The 12,536-nt window shown below is 41.8% G+C and overlaps 1 pseudogene; it reads left to right on the top strand.

The window, feature by feature from the left end:
* The first annotated feature begins 11,253 nt into the window (after positions 1-11,253).
* Positions 11,254-12,536, top strand: LOC147983217 (uncharacterized; annotated as a pseudogene).

The raw sequence follows: 12,536 nt of genomic DNA, 5'->3' as shown, positions 1-12,536 counted from the left end.
CATGGTGCATGTCCTGGAAGAACTTCACGAGGCAAAATTCTATGAGTAATCGTTTATAATTAGGCTCTCGCCGAAGGAATAGGTGGATCACATAAAGGTAATTTCTTTGCTAAACTAGTAGGGAGTATCATAGTTGGATTTTTTCATCTAGTTAATATGTGTGGTGTGTAGGCTTACCATAAGGACGAAAAGTTTCTGAACAGAGAAATATATAAGTCCAGATCGATGAAAGTATTATGAGAAACTTTCGACCGGCATCAATTCATGGTTGTTTGACATTGTCCGCTGATGTAATGTTGTTGGATCATCTAAGGGAGGCACATCATCAAATGATAGCACAACTTCTAAATGTGCTATATGAGGTAAGGGTGGTGCATCATTGAATGGTGCTGCAATCTCTAATCGTGCTAGTAAATGGCATGTTGTTGTTGATGATGATGATTCCATGGATGAATTTTTGGAGAGCCATGCAAGCCATATTCTGGCCAATCTTAACATGACATGTAGCCATATAGGAATGATGTTAATGATGATAGTGATGATGACTTCACATAGGAGCGATGTGGTAACCTTGTATTGTATCTTTATTTGAGTTGTAGTGTGTCTTATTTATTAATCAAAATAAAGTCAGCTTACTTATGGAAAAAATAGTTAAAATTCAAAATAATAGAAGTCTGGTACATAGTTAAAGGTCACATAAGGGCCAATCATAACAATATATTTTGGATGAGGTTAGTGGTCATAGTGAAGATGAATTCATGTAATGTTGCTTTGTTGATGTGGTAGCATTGTGCTGTATCTTAATTTGAGGTATGTTTTAATTGTAGCATTTAGATGTATCGTCATTTCACTTTTAGCATGTCGTAATGTAGTTTTGCTTTTAGTAATTACAATGAATGTGTTAGCTCACTCATAGAAAAAAATAGTTAGGAACTCATCAAATAGAATATGATTCATAAATTAAAAAAAGGTGACAGAAAGGTAGGAGTCTCATACATAAACAGAATGGTGTGATCGTGTTTTCTCGTAAAATGAAGTCTTGTGTGGTGGGGAACGCAGTATTTCAAAAAATTTACCTACGATCATGTAAGATCTATCTAGGAGATGCAGAACAACGAGAGGGGAGAGTGTGTCTACATACCCTCGTAGACCGAAAGCGGAAGCGTTTAGTAACGCAGTTGATGTAGTCGAACGTCTTTGCAATCCAATCGATCCAAGTACCAAACGTACGGCACCTGCACAATCAGCACACGTTCAGCTCGATGACGTCCCTCGAACTCTTGATCCAGTTGAGGCCGAGGGAGAGTTCCATCAGCAGGATGGCGTGGTGATGGTGATGATGAAGTTACCGATGCAGGGCTTCACCTAAGCACTACAATGATATGACCGAGGTGTGTAACTATGGAGGGGGGCACCGCACATGGCTAAAAGATCAACTTGTGTGTCTTTGGGGTACCCCCCTCCCACATATATAAAGGGGAGAGGGAGAAGGAGGTTGGCCAAGGTGTGGCACGCCCAAGGGTGGGATTCCTACTCCAAGTAGGATCCCCCCCCCCCCCGCCGCCTTTCCTATTCCCACAAGGAGAAGGGGGAAGGAGGAGGAGAAGAGAAGGAAAGGGGGGCTGGCCCCCCAACCCTAGTCCAATTCGGTTTCGGATAGGGGGGCGCGCGCCACTCCCTGGCCTGCCTCCTCTCTTCCACCACTAGGTCCATGAGGCCCAATAACTTCCCGAGGGGGGGGGGGTTCCGGTAACCCTCGGTACTCCGAAACGACCTGAACTATTCCGATGTCCGGATATAGCCTTCCAATATATAAATCTTTACCTCTCGGCCATTTCGAGACTCCTCGTCATGTCCGTGATCTCATCCGGGACTCCCAACAAACTTCGGTCATCAAATCACATAACTCATAATACAAATCATCATCGAACGTTAAGCGTGCTGACCCTACGGGTTCGAGAACTATGTAGACATGACCGAGACATATCTCCGGTCAATAACCAATAGCGGAACCTAGATGCTCATATTAGCTCCTACATATTCTACGCAGATCTTTATCGGTCAAACCGCATAACAACATACGCTGTTCCCTTTGTTATTGGTATGTTACTTGCCCGAGATTCGATCGTAGGTATCATCATACCTAGTTCAATGTTGTTACCGGCAAGTATCTTTACTCATTCCATAATGCATCATCCCGTGACTAACTCATTAGTCACATTGCTTGCAAGGCTCATAGTGATGTGCATTACCGAGAGGGCCCAGAGATACCTCTCCAATACACGGAGTGACAAATACTAATCTCGATCTATGCCAAGTCATCAAACACCATCGGAGACACCTGTAGAGCATCTTTATAATCACCCATTTACGTTGTGACGTTTGATAGCTAATACGTCTCCGTCGTATCTATAATTTTTGATTGTTCCATGCCAATATTATTCAACTTTCATATACTTTTGGTGACTTTTTATACTATTTTTGGGACTAACATATTGATCCAGTGCCCAGTGCCAGTTCCTGTCTCTTGCATGTTTTTGGTTCCGCAGAATATTCATATCAAACGGAGTCCAAACGGGATAAAAATGGACGAAGATACTTTTTGGAATATTTGGAAAATTCTGGAAGAAAAATCCACGCAAGACGGTGCCCGAGGTGGTCACGAGGCAGGGGGGCGCCCCCCTACCCTCGTAAGCCACCCGTAAGGCGGTTTAAAATTCACCGCAAGAAAGCTAATTTTCGGAAAAAAATTCAAGGCGAAGGTTTCAGGCCAATCGGAGTTACGGATCTCCATATATACATGAAACGGTGAAACAGAGCCAGGAGGGAACACAGAAACAGAAAGAGACAGAGAGACAGATCCAATCTTGGAGGGGCTCTCGCCCCTCCCACGCCATGGAGGCCAAGGACCAGAGGGGAAACCCTTCTCCCATCTAGGGAGGAGGTCAAGGAAGAAGAAGAAGAAGAAGAAGGGGGGCCCTCTCCCCCTTGCTTCCGGTGGCACCGGAGTGCCACCGGGGGCCATCATCATCACCGAATCTTCACCAACAACTTCACCACCATCATCACCAACTCTTCCCCCCTCTATGCAGCGGTGTAACCTCTCTCTTACCCGCTGGAATCTCTACTTAAACATGGTGCTCAATGCTATATATTATTTCTCTATGATGTATGGCTATCCTATGATGTTTGAGTAGATCCGTTTTGTCCTAATTGCTATTTGATGATCAAGATTGGTTTGAGGTGCATGTTCTAGAATTGGTGTTGTCCTATGGTGCCCTCCGTGTCGCGCAAGCATGAGGGATCCCCGCTTTAGGGTGTTGCAATATGTTTATGATTTGCTTATGGTGGGTCGCGTGAGTGAACAGAAGCACAGACCCGAGTAAGTAGGTTGTTTGCGTATGGGATAAAGAGGACTTGATGCTTTAATGCTATGGTTGGGTTTTACCTTAATGATCTTTAGTAGTTGCGGATGCTTGCTAGAGTTCCAATCATAAGTGCATATGATCCAAGTAGAGAAAGTATGTTAGCTTATGCCTCTCCCTCAAATAAAATTGTAATAATGATTACTGGTCTAGTTATCGATTGCCTAGGGAAAAATAACTTTCTCGTAACAACAAACTCTCTAGTAAACCTAACTTAGTTGTGTCTTTATCTAAACAGCCCCTACTTCTTATTTACCTACTTTTTATTACCTTGCAAACTTATCCAACAATACCTACAAAGTACTACTAGTTTCATACTTGTTCTAGGTAAAGCGAACGTCAAGCGTGCGTAGAGTTGTATCGGTGGTCGATAGAACTTGATCGAATATTTGTTCTGCCTTTAGCTCCTCGTTCGGTTCGACACTCTTACTTATCAAAAACTGTTGCGGTCCACTATACTTGTGAGTTATCAATGCCTTTTTTTGGCGCCGTTGCCGGGGAGCAATAGCGTGGGGTGAATATTCTCGTGTGTGCTTGTTTGCTTTATCACTAAGTAATTTTTATTTGTTGTTCTTAGTTGTTCTCTATCTTTAGTTATGGATATGGAACACGAAATACCAAAAAAATTAGGTGTACTTTCTGCTCATGGAGATGGGGAACCTCCTAAAACCCTCGATGCTCAATATGTGAAAAATATTATGTACCACTTTGATAATCCTGAGAAAACCTCATTAAATCTTGTAATGGGAGTAACGTTGGATCAACGTGAATACTTTAGGGATTATCGCTTGACACAAAAAGGGAAACCATTATGGGATCAAATTCATATATTGAAGTATTATGGTTGGCAATTATGCGTGGGTTATGATTATACTTGTTGCTCTAGGATGAAGGCTCCACACCTTCCCTTTTCATGCAAATTCAATGATAATAAAACCTTAGCTTCTTATGCTAATGGTATATATGATTACTATGATGTGGAACAAATAGAAGAATTTGTTGCTTTTATGGGTGCTTATGAAATTGAATCTATGTGTAAAGAGTTTGAAGATTTTGATGATGTTGTTTATAGATTTGAAAATTTAGCTATCCTCAAATATTGCTATGAGAATTATGAATACAATTCCGAAATAAATGCACTTATTGAGAAAGTCTCCGCTGTCCAAGAAGAGACTAATATTTTGCAGGAGTCTATGGAAGAAGAAATTGATGAAACTGTGAGCTCATTGGATGAAAAAGATGAGGAAGAGAGCAAAGAACAAAAGGAAGAAGAGAGGATTGATCACCCGTTCCCACCTTCTAATGAGAGTAACTCTTCAACTCATACATTTTTTAATTCCCCTTCGTGCTTACCGAAGGATGAATGCTATGATAATTGCTATGATCCCGTCGATTCTTTTGAAATATCCCTTTTTGATGATGCTTGCTATGCTTGTGGCCAAGATGCCAATATGAATTATGCTTATGGAGATGAACTTGCTATAGTTCCTTATGTTAAACATGAAATTGTTGCTATTGCACCCACACATGATAGTCCTATTATCTTTTTGAATTCTCCCAATTACACTATATTGGAGAAGTTTTCTTTTATTAAGGATTATATTGATGGGTTGCCTTTTACCGTTGCACATGATGTTTTTGATAGATATAATATGTATGTGCTTGCTGCTCCTACTTGCAATTATTATGAGAGGGGAACTATATCTCCACCTCTCTATGTTTCCAACACGAAAAAATTGCAAGAAACTGTTTATACTATGCATTGGCCTTTACTTTGTGTGCATGAATTGTTCTTTTATGACATGTTGATGCATAGGAAGAGAGTTAGACTTCGTTATTGTATGATATATGTTACTTTGTGCTCACTACTAAATTATAAATCATTGTTAATTAAAACTGGCTTTGATATACCTTGGGATCCGGGTGGATTCACTACTTGAGCACTATATGCCTAGTTTAATGGCTTTAAAGAAAGCGCTGCCAGGGAGACAACCCGAAAGTTTTAGAGAGACATTTATTTCTGTTGAGTGCTTTCATATAGTTTAAAAACAACAAAAATAAAGAGGGTAACCCAAAACTTTTTCTAAAAGAAAAGTGAAAGTGAGAGAGACGAGCATTGTGAAAGTGGGGGACGTCCTTGAACTTTGTTCATGCCCATGGGAACTTTGTGAATCTTAATTACAGAAACTTTTCAATAAAAATAATTATCCCCTTGTACAATTCAATTGTATTATAAAAATAATGTGCCAAGTTTTGCCTTTAGGATGTTTACATTTGCTTGATGGTTTGTACGGTGCAGGACAGAAACTTTGGCTGTAGTGCACGATTTTACATTTTTAGCTGGAACGTGAAATGATTCTGATTCTTTTTGCACTGTCTTCCTATACAAATTGTTTATTTTTCCGAATTTTGGTAGAATTGTTCAAGTATCATAAGCATGGTGAATGTTCAGATTATTACAGACTGTTCTGTTTTAGAAAGATTCTGTTTTTGATGCATAGTTTGCTTGTTTTGATGAAACGATCAATTTATATTAGTGGATTAAGCCACGAAAAAGTTATATTACAGTAGACACAATGAAAAAACAAAATATGAATTGGTTTGCAACAGTACTTAGAGTAGTGATTTGCTATATTATACTAACGGATCTTACCGAGTTTTCTGTTGATGTTTTGTGTGGATGAAGTGTTCGATGATTGAGAAGGTTTCGAAGTGAGAAGAAGGAAGAGAGGCAATAGCTCAAGCTTGGGGATTCCTGAGGCACCCCAAGTAAATATTCAAGGAGACTCAAGCGTCTAAGCTTGGGGATGCTGGGAAGGCATCCCCTCTTTCTTCAACAAGTATCGGTATGTTTTCGGATTCGTTTCGTTCATGCGATATGTGCAATCTTGGAGCGTCTTTTGCATTTAGTTTTCAATTTTCTTTTATGCACCATGCTGGTATGAGATAGCCCTTGGTTGATTTATACAATTCTCTTTGCACTTCACTTATATCTTTTGAGTGTGGCTTTATAGAATGCTTCATGTGCTTCACTTATATCGTTTGAAGTTTGGATTGAATGTTTCTCTTTACATAGACAACTGCCATTTATAGAATGCTCTTTTGCTTCACTTATATTTGTTAGAGCGTGGGCATATATTTTGTAGAAAGAATTAAACTCTCTTGCTTCACTTATATCTATTTAGAGAGATGACAGGAACTGGTCATTCACATGGTTAGTCATGAAATCCTACATAAACTTGTAGATCACTGAATATGATATGTTTGATTCCTTGCAATAGTTTTGCGATATAAAGATGGTGATATTAGAGTCACGCTAGTGGGTGGTTGTGAATTGTAGAAATACTTGTGTTGAAGTTTGTGATTCCCGTAGCATGCACGTATGGTGAACCGTTATGTGATGAAGTCGGAGCATGATTTATTTATTGATTGTCTTCCTTATGAGTGGCGGTCGGGGACGAGCGATGGTCTTTTCCTACCAATCTATCCCCCTAGGAGCATGCGCTTAGTACTTTGTTTCGATGACTAATAGATTTTTGCAATAAGTATGTGAGTTCTTTATGACTAATGTTGAGTCCATGGATTATACGCACTCTCACCCTTCCACCATTGCTAGCCTCTCTAGTACCGCGCAACTTTCGCCGGTACCATAAACCCACCATATACCTTCCTCAAAACTGCCACCATACCTACCTATCATGGCATTTCGATAGCCATTCCGAGATATATTGCCATGCAACTTTCATCGTCATCATATACATGACTTGAGCATTCATTGTCATATTGCTTTGCATGATCGTAAGATAGCTAGCATGATGTTTTCATGGCTTGTCCGTTTTTTGATGTCATTGCTACGCTAGATCATTGCACATCCCGGTACACCACTAGAGGCATTCATATAGAGTCATATCTTTGTTCTAGATATCGAGTTGTAATATTGAGTTGTAAGCAAATAAAAGTGTGATGATCATCATTATTAGAGCATTGCCCCAGTGAGGAAAGGATGATGGAGACCATGATTCCCCCATAAGTTGGAAAATAAAAGAGGCCAAAGAAGCCCAAATAAAAAAAGAGGCCAAAGAAGCCCACCAAAAAATAAAAAAAATATTAAAAAATGAGAGAAAAAGAGAGAAGGGGCAATGTTACTATCCTTTTACCACACTTGTGCTTCAGAGTAGCACCATGTTCTTCGTATAGAGAGTCTCTTGAGTTATCACTTTCATATACTAGTGGGAATTTTCATTATAGAACTTGGCTTGTATATTCCGATGATGGGCTTCCTCAAATGCCCGAGGTCTTCATGAGCAAGCAAGTTGGATGCACACCCACTTAGTTTCAGTTAGAGCTTTCATACACTTATAGCTCTAGTGCATCCGTTGCATGGCAATCCTTACTCACTCACATTGATATCTACTGATGGGCATCTCCATAGCTCATTGATACGCCTAGTTGGTGTGAGACTATCTTCTCCTTTTTGTCTTCTCCACCATCAATTGTATTCCACCTATAGTGCTATGTCCATGGATCACGCTCATGTATTGCGTGAAAGTTGAAAATGGTTGAGAACCTCAAAAGTATGAAACAATTGTTTGGCTTGTCATCGGGGTTGTGCATGATGTGAATATTTTGTGTGGTGAAGATGGAGCATAGCCAGACTATATGATTTTGTAGGGATAACTTTCTTTGGCCATGTTATTTTGAAAAGACATGATTTCTTTATTAGTAGGCTTGAAGTATTATTGTTTTTATGTCAAATGATAGATTATTGCTTTGAATGACTCATGTCTTAATATTCATGCCATGATTAGATTACATGATCAAGATTATGCTAGGTAGCATTCCACATCAAAAATTATCTTTTTTATCATTTACCTACTCGAGGACGAGCAGGAATTAAGCTTGGGGATGCTGATACGTCTTCGTCGTATCTATAATTTTTGATTGTCCCATGCCAATATTATTCAACTTTCATATACTTTTGGCAACTTTTTATACTATTTTTGGGACTAACATATTGATCCAGTGCCCAGTGGCAGTTCCTGTCTGTTGCATGTTTTTGGTTTCGCAGAATATCCATATCAAACGGAGTCCAAACGGGATAAAAACGGACGGAGATAATTTTTGGAATATTTGGAAAATTCCGGAAGTCCATGCAAGACGGTGCCCGAGGTGGTCACGAGGCAGGGGGGCGCGCCTGCCCCCCTGGGCGCGCCCCCTACCCTCGTGAGCCACCTGTAAGGCGGTTGACGCTCTTCTTTTGCCGCAAGAAAGCTAATTTTCAGGAAAAAAATCACGGCGAAGGTTTCAGGCCAATCGGAGTTACAGATCTCCATATATACACGAAACGGTGAAACAGAGCCAGGAGGGAACGCAGAAACAGAAAGAGATAGAGAGACAAATCCAATCTCGGAGGGGTCTCGCCCCTCCCACGCCATGGAGGCCAAGGACCAGAGGGGAAACCCTTCTCCCATCTAGGGAGGAGGTCAAGGAAGAAGAAGAAGAAGAGGGGGGGGGGCTCCCCCCCTTGCTTCTGGTGGCGCTGGAGTGCCACCGGGGGCCATCATCATCACCGCAATCTTCACTAACAACTTCACCACCATCATCACCAACTCTTCCCCCCTCTATGCAGCGGTGTAACCTCTCTCTTACCCGCTGTAATCTCTAATTAAACATGGTGCTCAACGCTATATATTATTTCCCTATGATGTATGGCTATGCTATGATGTTTGAGTAGATCCGTTTTGTCCTAATGGCTATTTGATGATCAAGATTGGTTTGAGTTGCAAGTTTTATTATTGGTGCTGTCCTATGGTGCCCTCCGTGTCGTGCAAGCATGAGGGATCCCCGCTTTAGGGTGTTGCAATATGTTTATGATTTGCTTATGGTGGGTGGCGTGAGTGAACAGAAGCACAGACCCGAGTAAGTAGGTTGTTTGCGTATGGGATAAAGAGGACTTGATACTTTAATGCTATGGTTGGGTTTTACCTTAATGATCTTTAGTAGTTGCGGATGCTTGCTAGAGTTCCAATCATAAGTGCATATGATCCAAGTAGAGAAAGTATGTTAGCTTATGCCTCTCCCTCAAATAAAATTGTAATAATGATTACCGGTCTAGTTATCGATTGCCTAGAGACAAATAACTTTCTCGTAACAACAAACTCTCTACTAAACCTAACTTAGTTGTGTCTTTATCTAAACAGCCTCTACTCTTTATTTACCTACTTTTTATTACCTAGCAAACATATCCAACAATACCTACAAAGTACTACTAGTTTCATACTTGTTCTAGGTAAAGTGAACGTCAAGCGTGCGTACAGTTGTTTCGGTGGTCGATAGAATTTGAGGGAATATTTGTTCTACCTTTAGCTCCTCGTTGGGTTCGACACTCTTACTTATCGAAAACTGTTGCGATCCCTTATACTTGTGGGTTATCAATAGCACACAAGGTGTTCCTCCGGTATTCGGGAGTTGCATAATCTCCTAGTCAGAGGAACATGTATAAGTCATGATGAAAGCAATAGCAGTAAAACTAAACGATCATTATGCTAAGCTAAAGAATGTGTCTTGTCCATCACATCATTCTCTAATATGTGATCCTGTTCATAAAATGACAACACATGTCTATGGTTAGGAAACTTAACCATCTTTGATTAACGAGCTAGTCAAGTAGAGGCATACTAGGGACACTCGGTTTTGTCTTTGTATTCACACATGTACTAAGTTTCCGGTTAATACAATTCTTGCATGACTAATAAACATTTATCATGATATACGGAAATATAAATAACAACTTTATTATTGCCTCTAGGGCATATTTCCTTCATTGTGTCCATAGGCTCTTTCCATGTGTCCATTTCCTGCCCCATGGTGGCGAGCTTTTTGGGAGGTGATGCGGGAAGTGTGACCTCTACCACCAAAGAAATAAGATTTCAAGTGTGTTGAGAATGAATGGCTCTTTGATGTGCTCATGCATAGCACAGAAGTGACACGAGCTATGATCCTATTGATCATCTGGAGAATATAGAGCCTGGGCAACGACGCGATGTCTTCCCGGGAAGCGTGCCCCCTTCATTTATTCATTAATCACCAGAGTTACATCATTAACCAGCAAAGCATTAAAAAACTTGGAGCATCATCTAATGGACACGAACTATTAGAGGGAGGATCTAGCAACTCTAGCTTTTACAAGGGCCACTGCATTAGCCTCACGAGGGCAATGTTGCTATGTTACATAAGAGAGGCCCCTTGACATATGAAAGCAATCGTCAAAGATTGCCGACCAACTTTCCTAAAAAGAGTCACCCTCATGCATGATATTAATCACATCAACATTATCAGAGTTGATAATCATTCGATTGCAACCGATGGACTGAGCTGAGCTAGGTTCAGCCCAAATCTTAAGGCCAACACTTCTTCCATAAAAGCATCAACACTTAGTTTGATGATGCCACAAATTTACGATGATCCTCTCTTAGAATTGCCCCAATTAAATCCTTCAAAGAGTCCGGTCAAAAGCGACATCAACATTCAGCTTGGTAAATTCCACAACTTGGTTTACACCATCCACCTCACTTGATCTGGAATGCACGTTCGCTGCAGCTACTCTCCATCCAATTTACAGTCCAGACTCCAGACAACATGGAGTATATGATGTTTTGAAAAGGGAATGACTGGAGGATCTTGCTGAACAAGAAGCCCAAGAACGTATTGAAGTCGCCATTATCACATGTCCAAGAAGCACCATGGCCACGGCCCCGAGTGTGATGCGTGGTTTTATCTACGGACAACTCATACAACGACAAGTGCAGATGGCACAACATGGGCAGGCATGGTTATGAGAAATTCCAGTGGTGAACTGATTTTCTTGGTGCATGTGAGATTTTTATTTGATTGCAATGGCTTTGGAGGCTGAATTTTTTGATTGCAGCAGTAAATTAATATTGAGGATTGGGGTAAGCCGTACTCTTTGGGCCTCGTGGCTATAGATTTTTCCCTCTTGGATCCTCGTGTTGGGCTTCGTTACTGCAAGTCGCCGTGCCGCTGGCAAGCGTCCCCGCCGATGCCGCGTCGTCTGCCGACAATGGCGTCGCCTCGCCTCCGACCCCGCGTTCCTCCTGGAGCACCACCGCCGCCAGCCGGAGCTCGCCCTAATCAGCTCATATCAAACCAGCGCTGGCGACTAACCTAGCCTCGAAGCCCTCCACCTCCGGGACGCCGAGTTCATACCACTCTTCGGTTTCCCCGAACTCTCTCGCTTCCCCCTCGCCGTCACTACATCTGCAACGCGGCCACTACATCTGCAACGTGGCCACGCGGCAGTCGCCGATCGTCAGCCCAAACCTCAAGCTTCCTATTAACAAACTGATCAGCCTCTTCCGGCACCAACCTTCAAGGGAGTACTGTGTCTTGTACTGCAGAAACCTCCCTTATGCATTGTCCAACCTCCCTTGGCATGTGATGCCATGCGCACACGAGTACCGCGTCCTCACCGTGGGAACCAACAAATCGCGGCGCGTCGACTGTCCGTTAATGGAGGTGATAGCCGAGAGACCAGCCATCTTTGGCGTGCCGGTCCTTCTCAATGGCAACCTTTGCATACACTGGAGGAGACCGTCAGGTGTCTGCTCCCACAAGATACTGGTGTTTGACACGATGGTGGAGATGTTCCGGCAAATGATCCCGCCGTCTGTGAACCCCCACCATGTCATGCACTTGCTTGACATGGGTGGCAAGCTTGCTGTGTCCATCAGCAAGGACGATACGATGGTGATGAGCATATTCATACTGAAGAATGATGATGTTTGGTCATTCCAGTACTGGATTGTGATGGATCTCGAGAAGCGTTTTTAGGAGCAGCAAGGGAATTGGTGGGCGAAGGTCGTGTCTGAGGAGGGAGATGTGCTTGTCAGCTGCTATGGCCAAATGTTGCATTGTGACAAAGGGGGCAATTTGGTAGCTAATTTCAAGTTTGATGATGACATGCCTGTGGTCGTTCCTCATAGGCTAAAGGAGAGTCTTATTCAGCATACGTTTTTTCCTAAAGAAGAATTGATTTTTACCGGGCCTTCTCGAGATCTCATTTGTGCCATGTTAACTGTAAGTTTTTCTTAG

Source organism: Triticum urartu, chromosome 2A (assembly GCF_056163025.1).
Source record: "Triticum urartu cultivar PI428250 chromosome 2A, HENAU_Tu73, whole genome shotgun sequence".
NCBI classification, from domain to species: Eukaryota; Viridiplantae; Streptophyta; class Magnoliopsida; order Poales; family Poaceae; genus Triticum; species Triticum urartu.
Note: the sequence above shows the minus strand (reverse complement) of the source record. Positions and strands in the feature narration are given on the sequence as shown.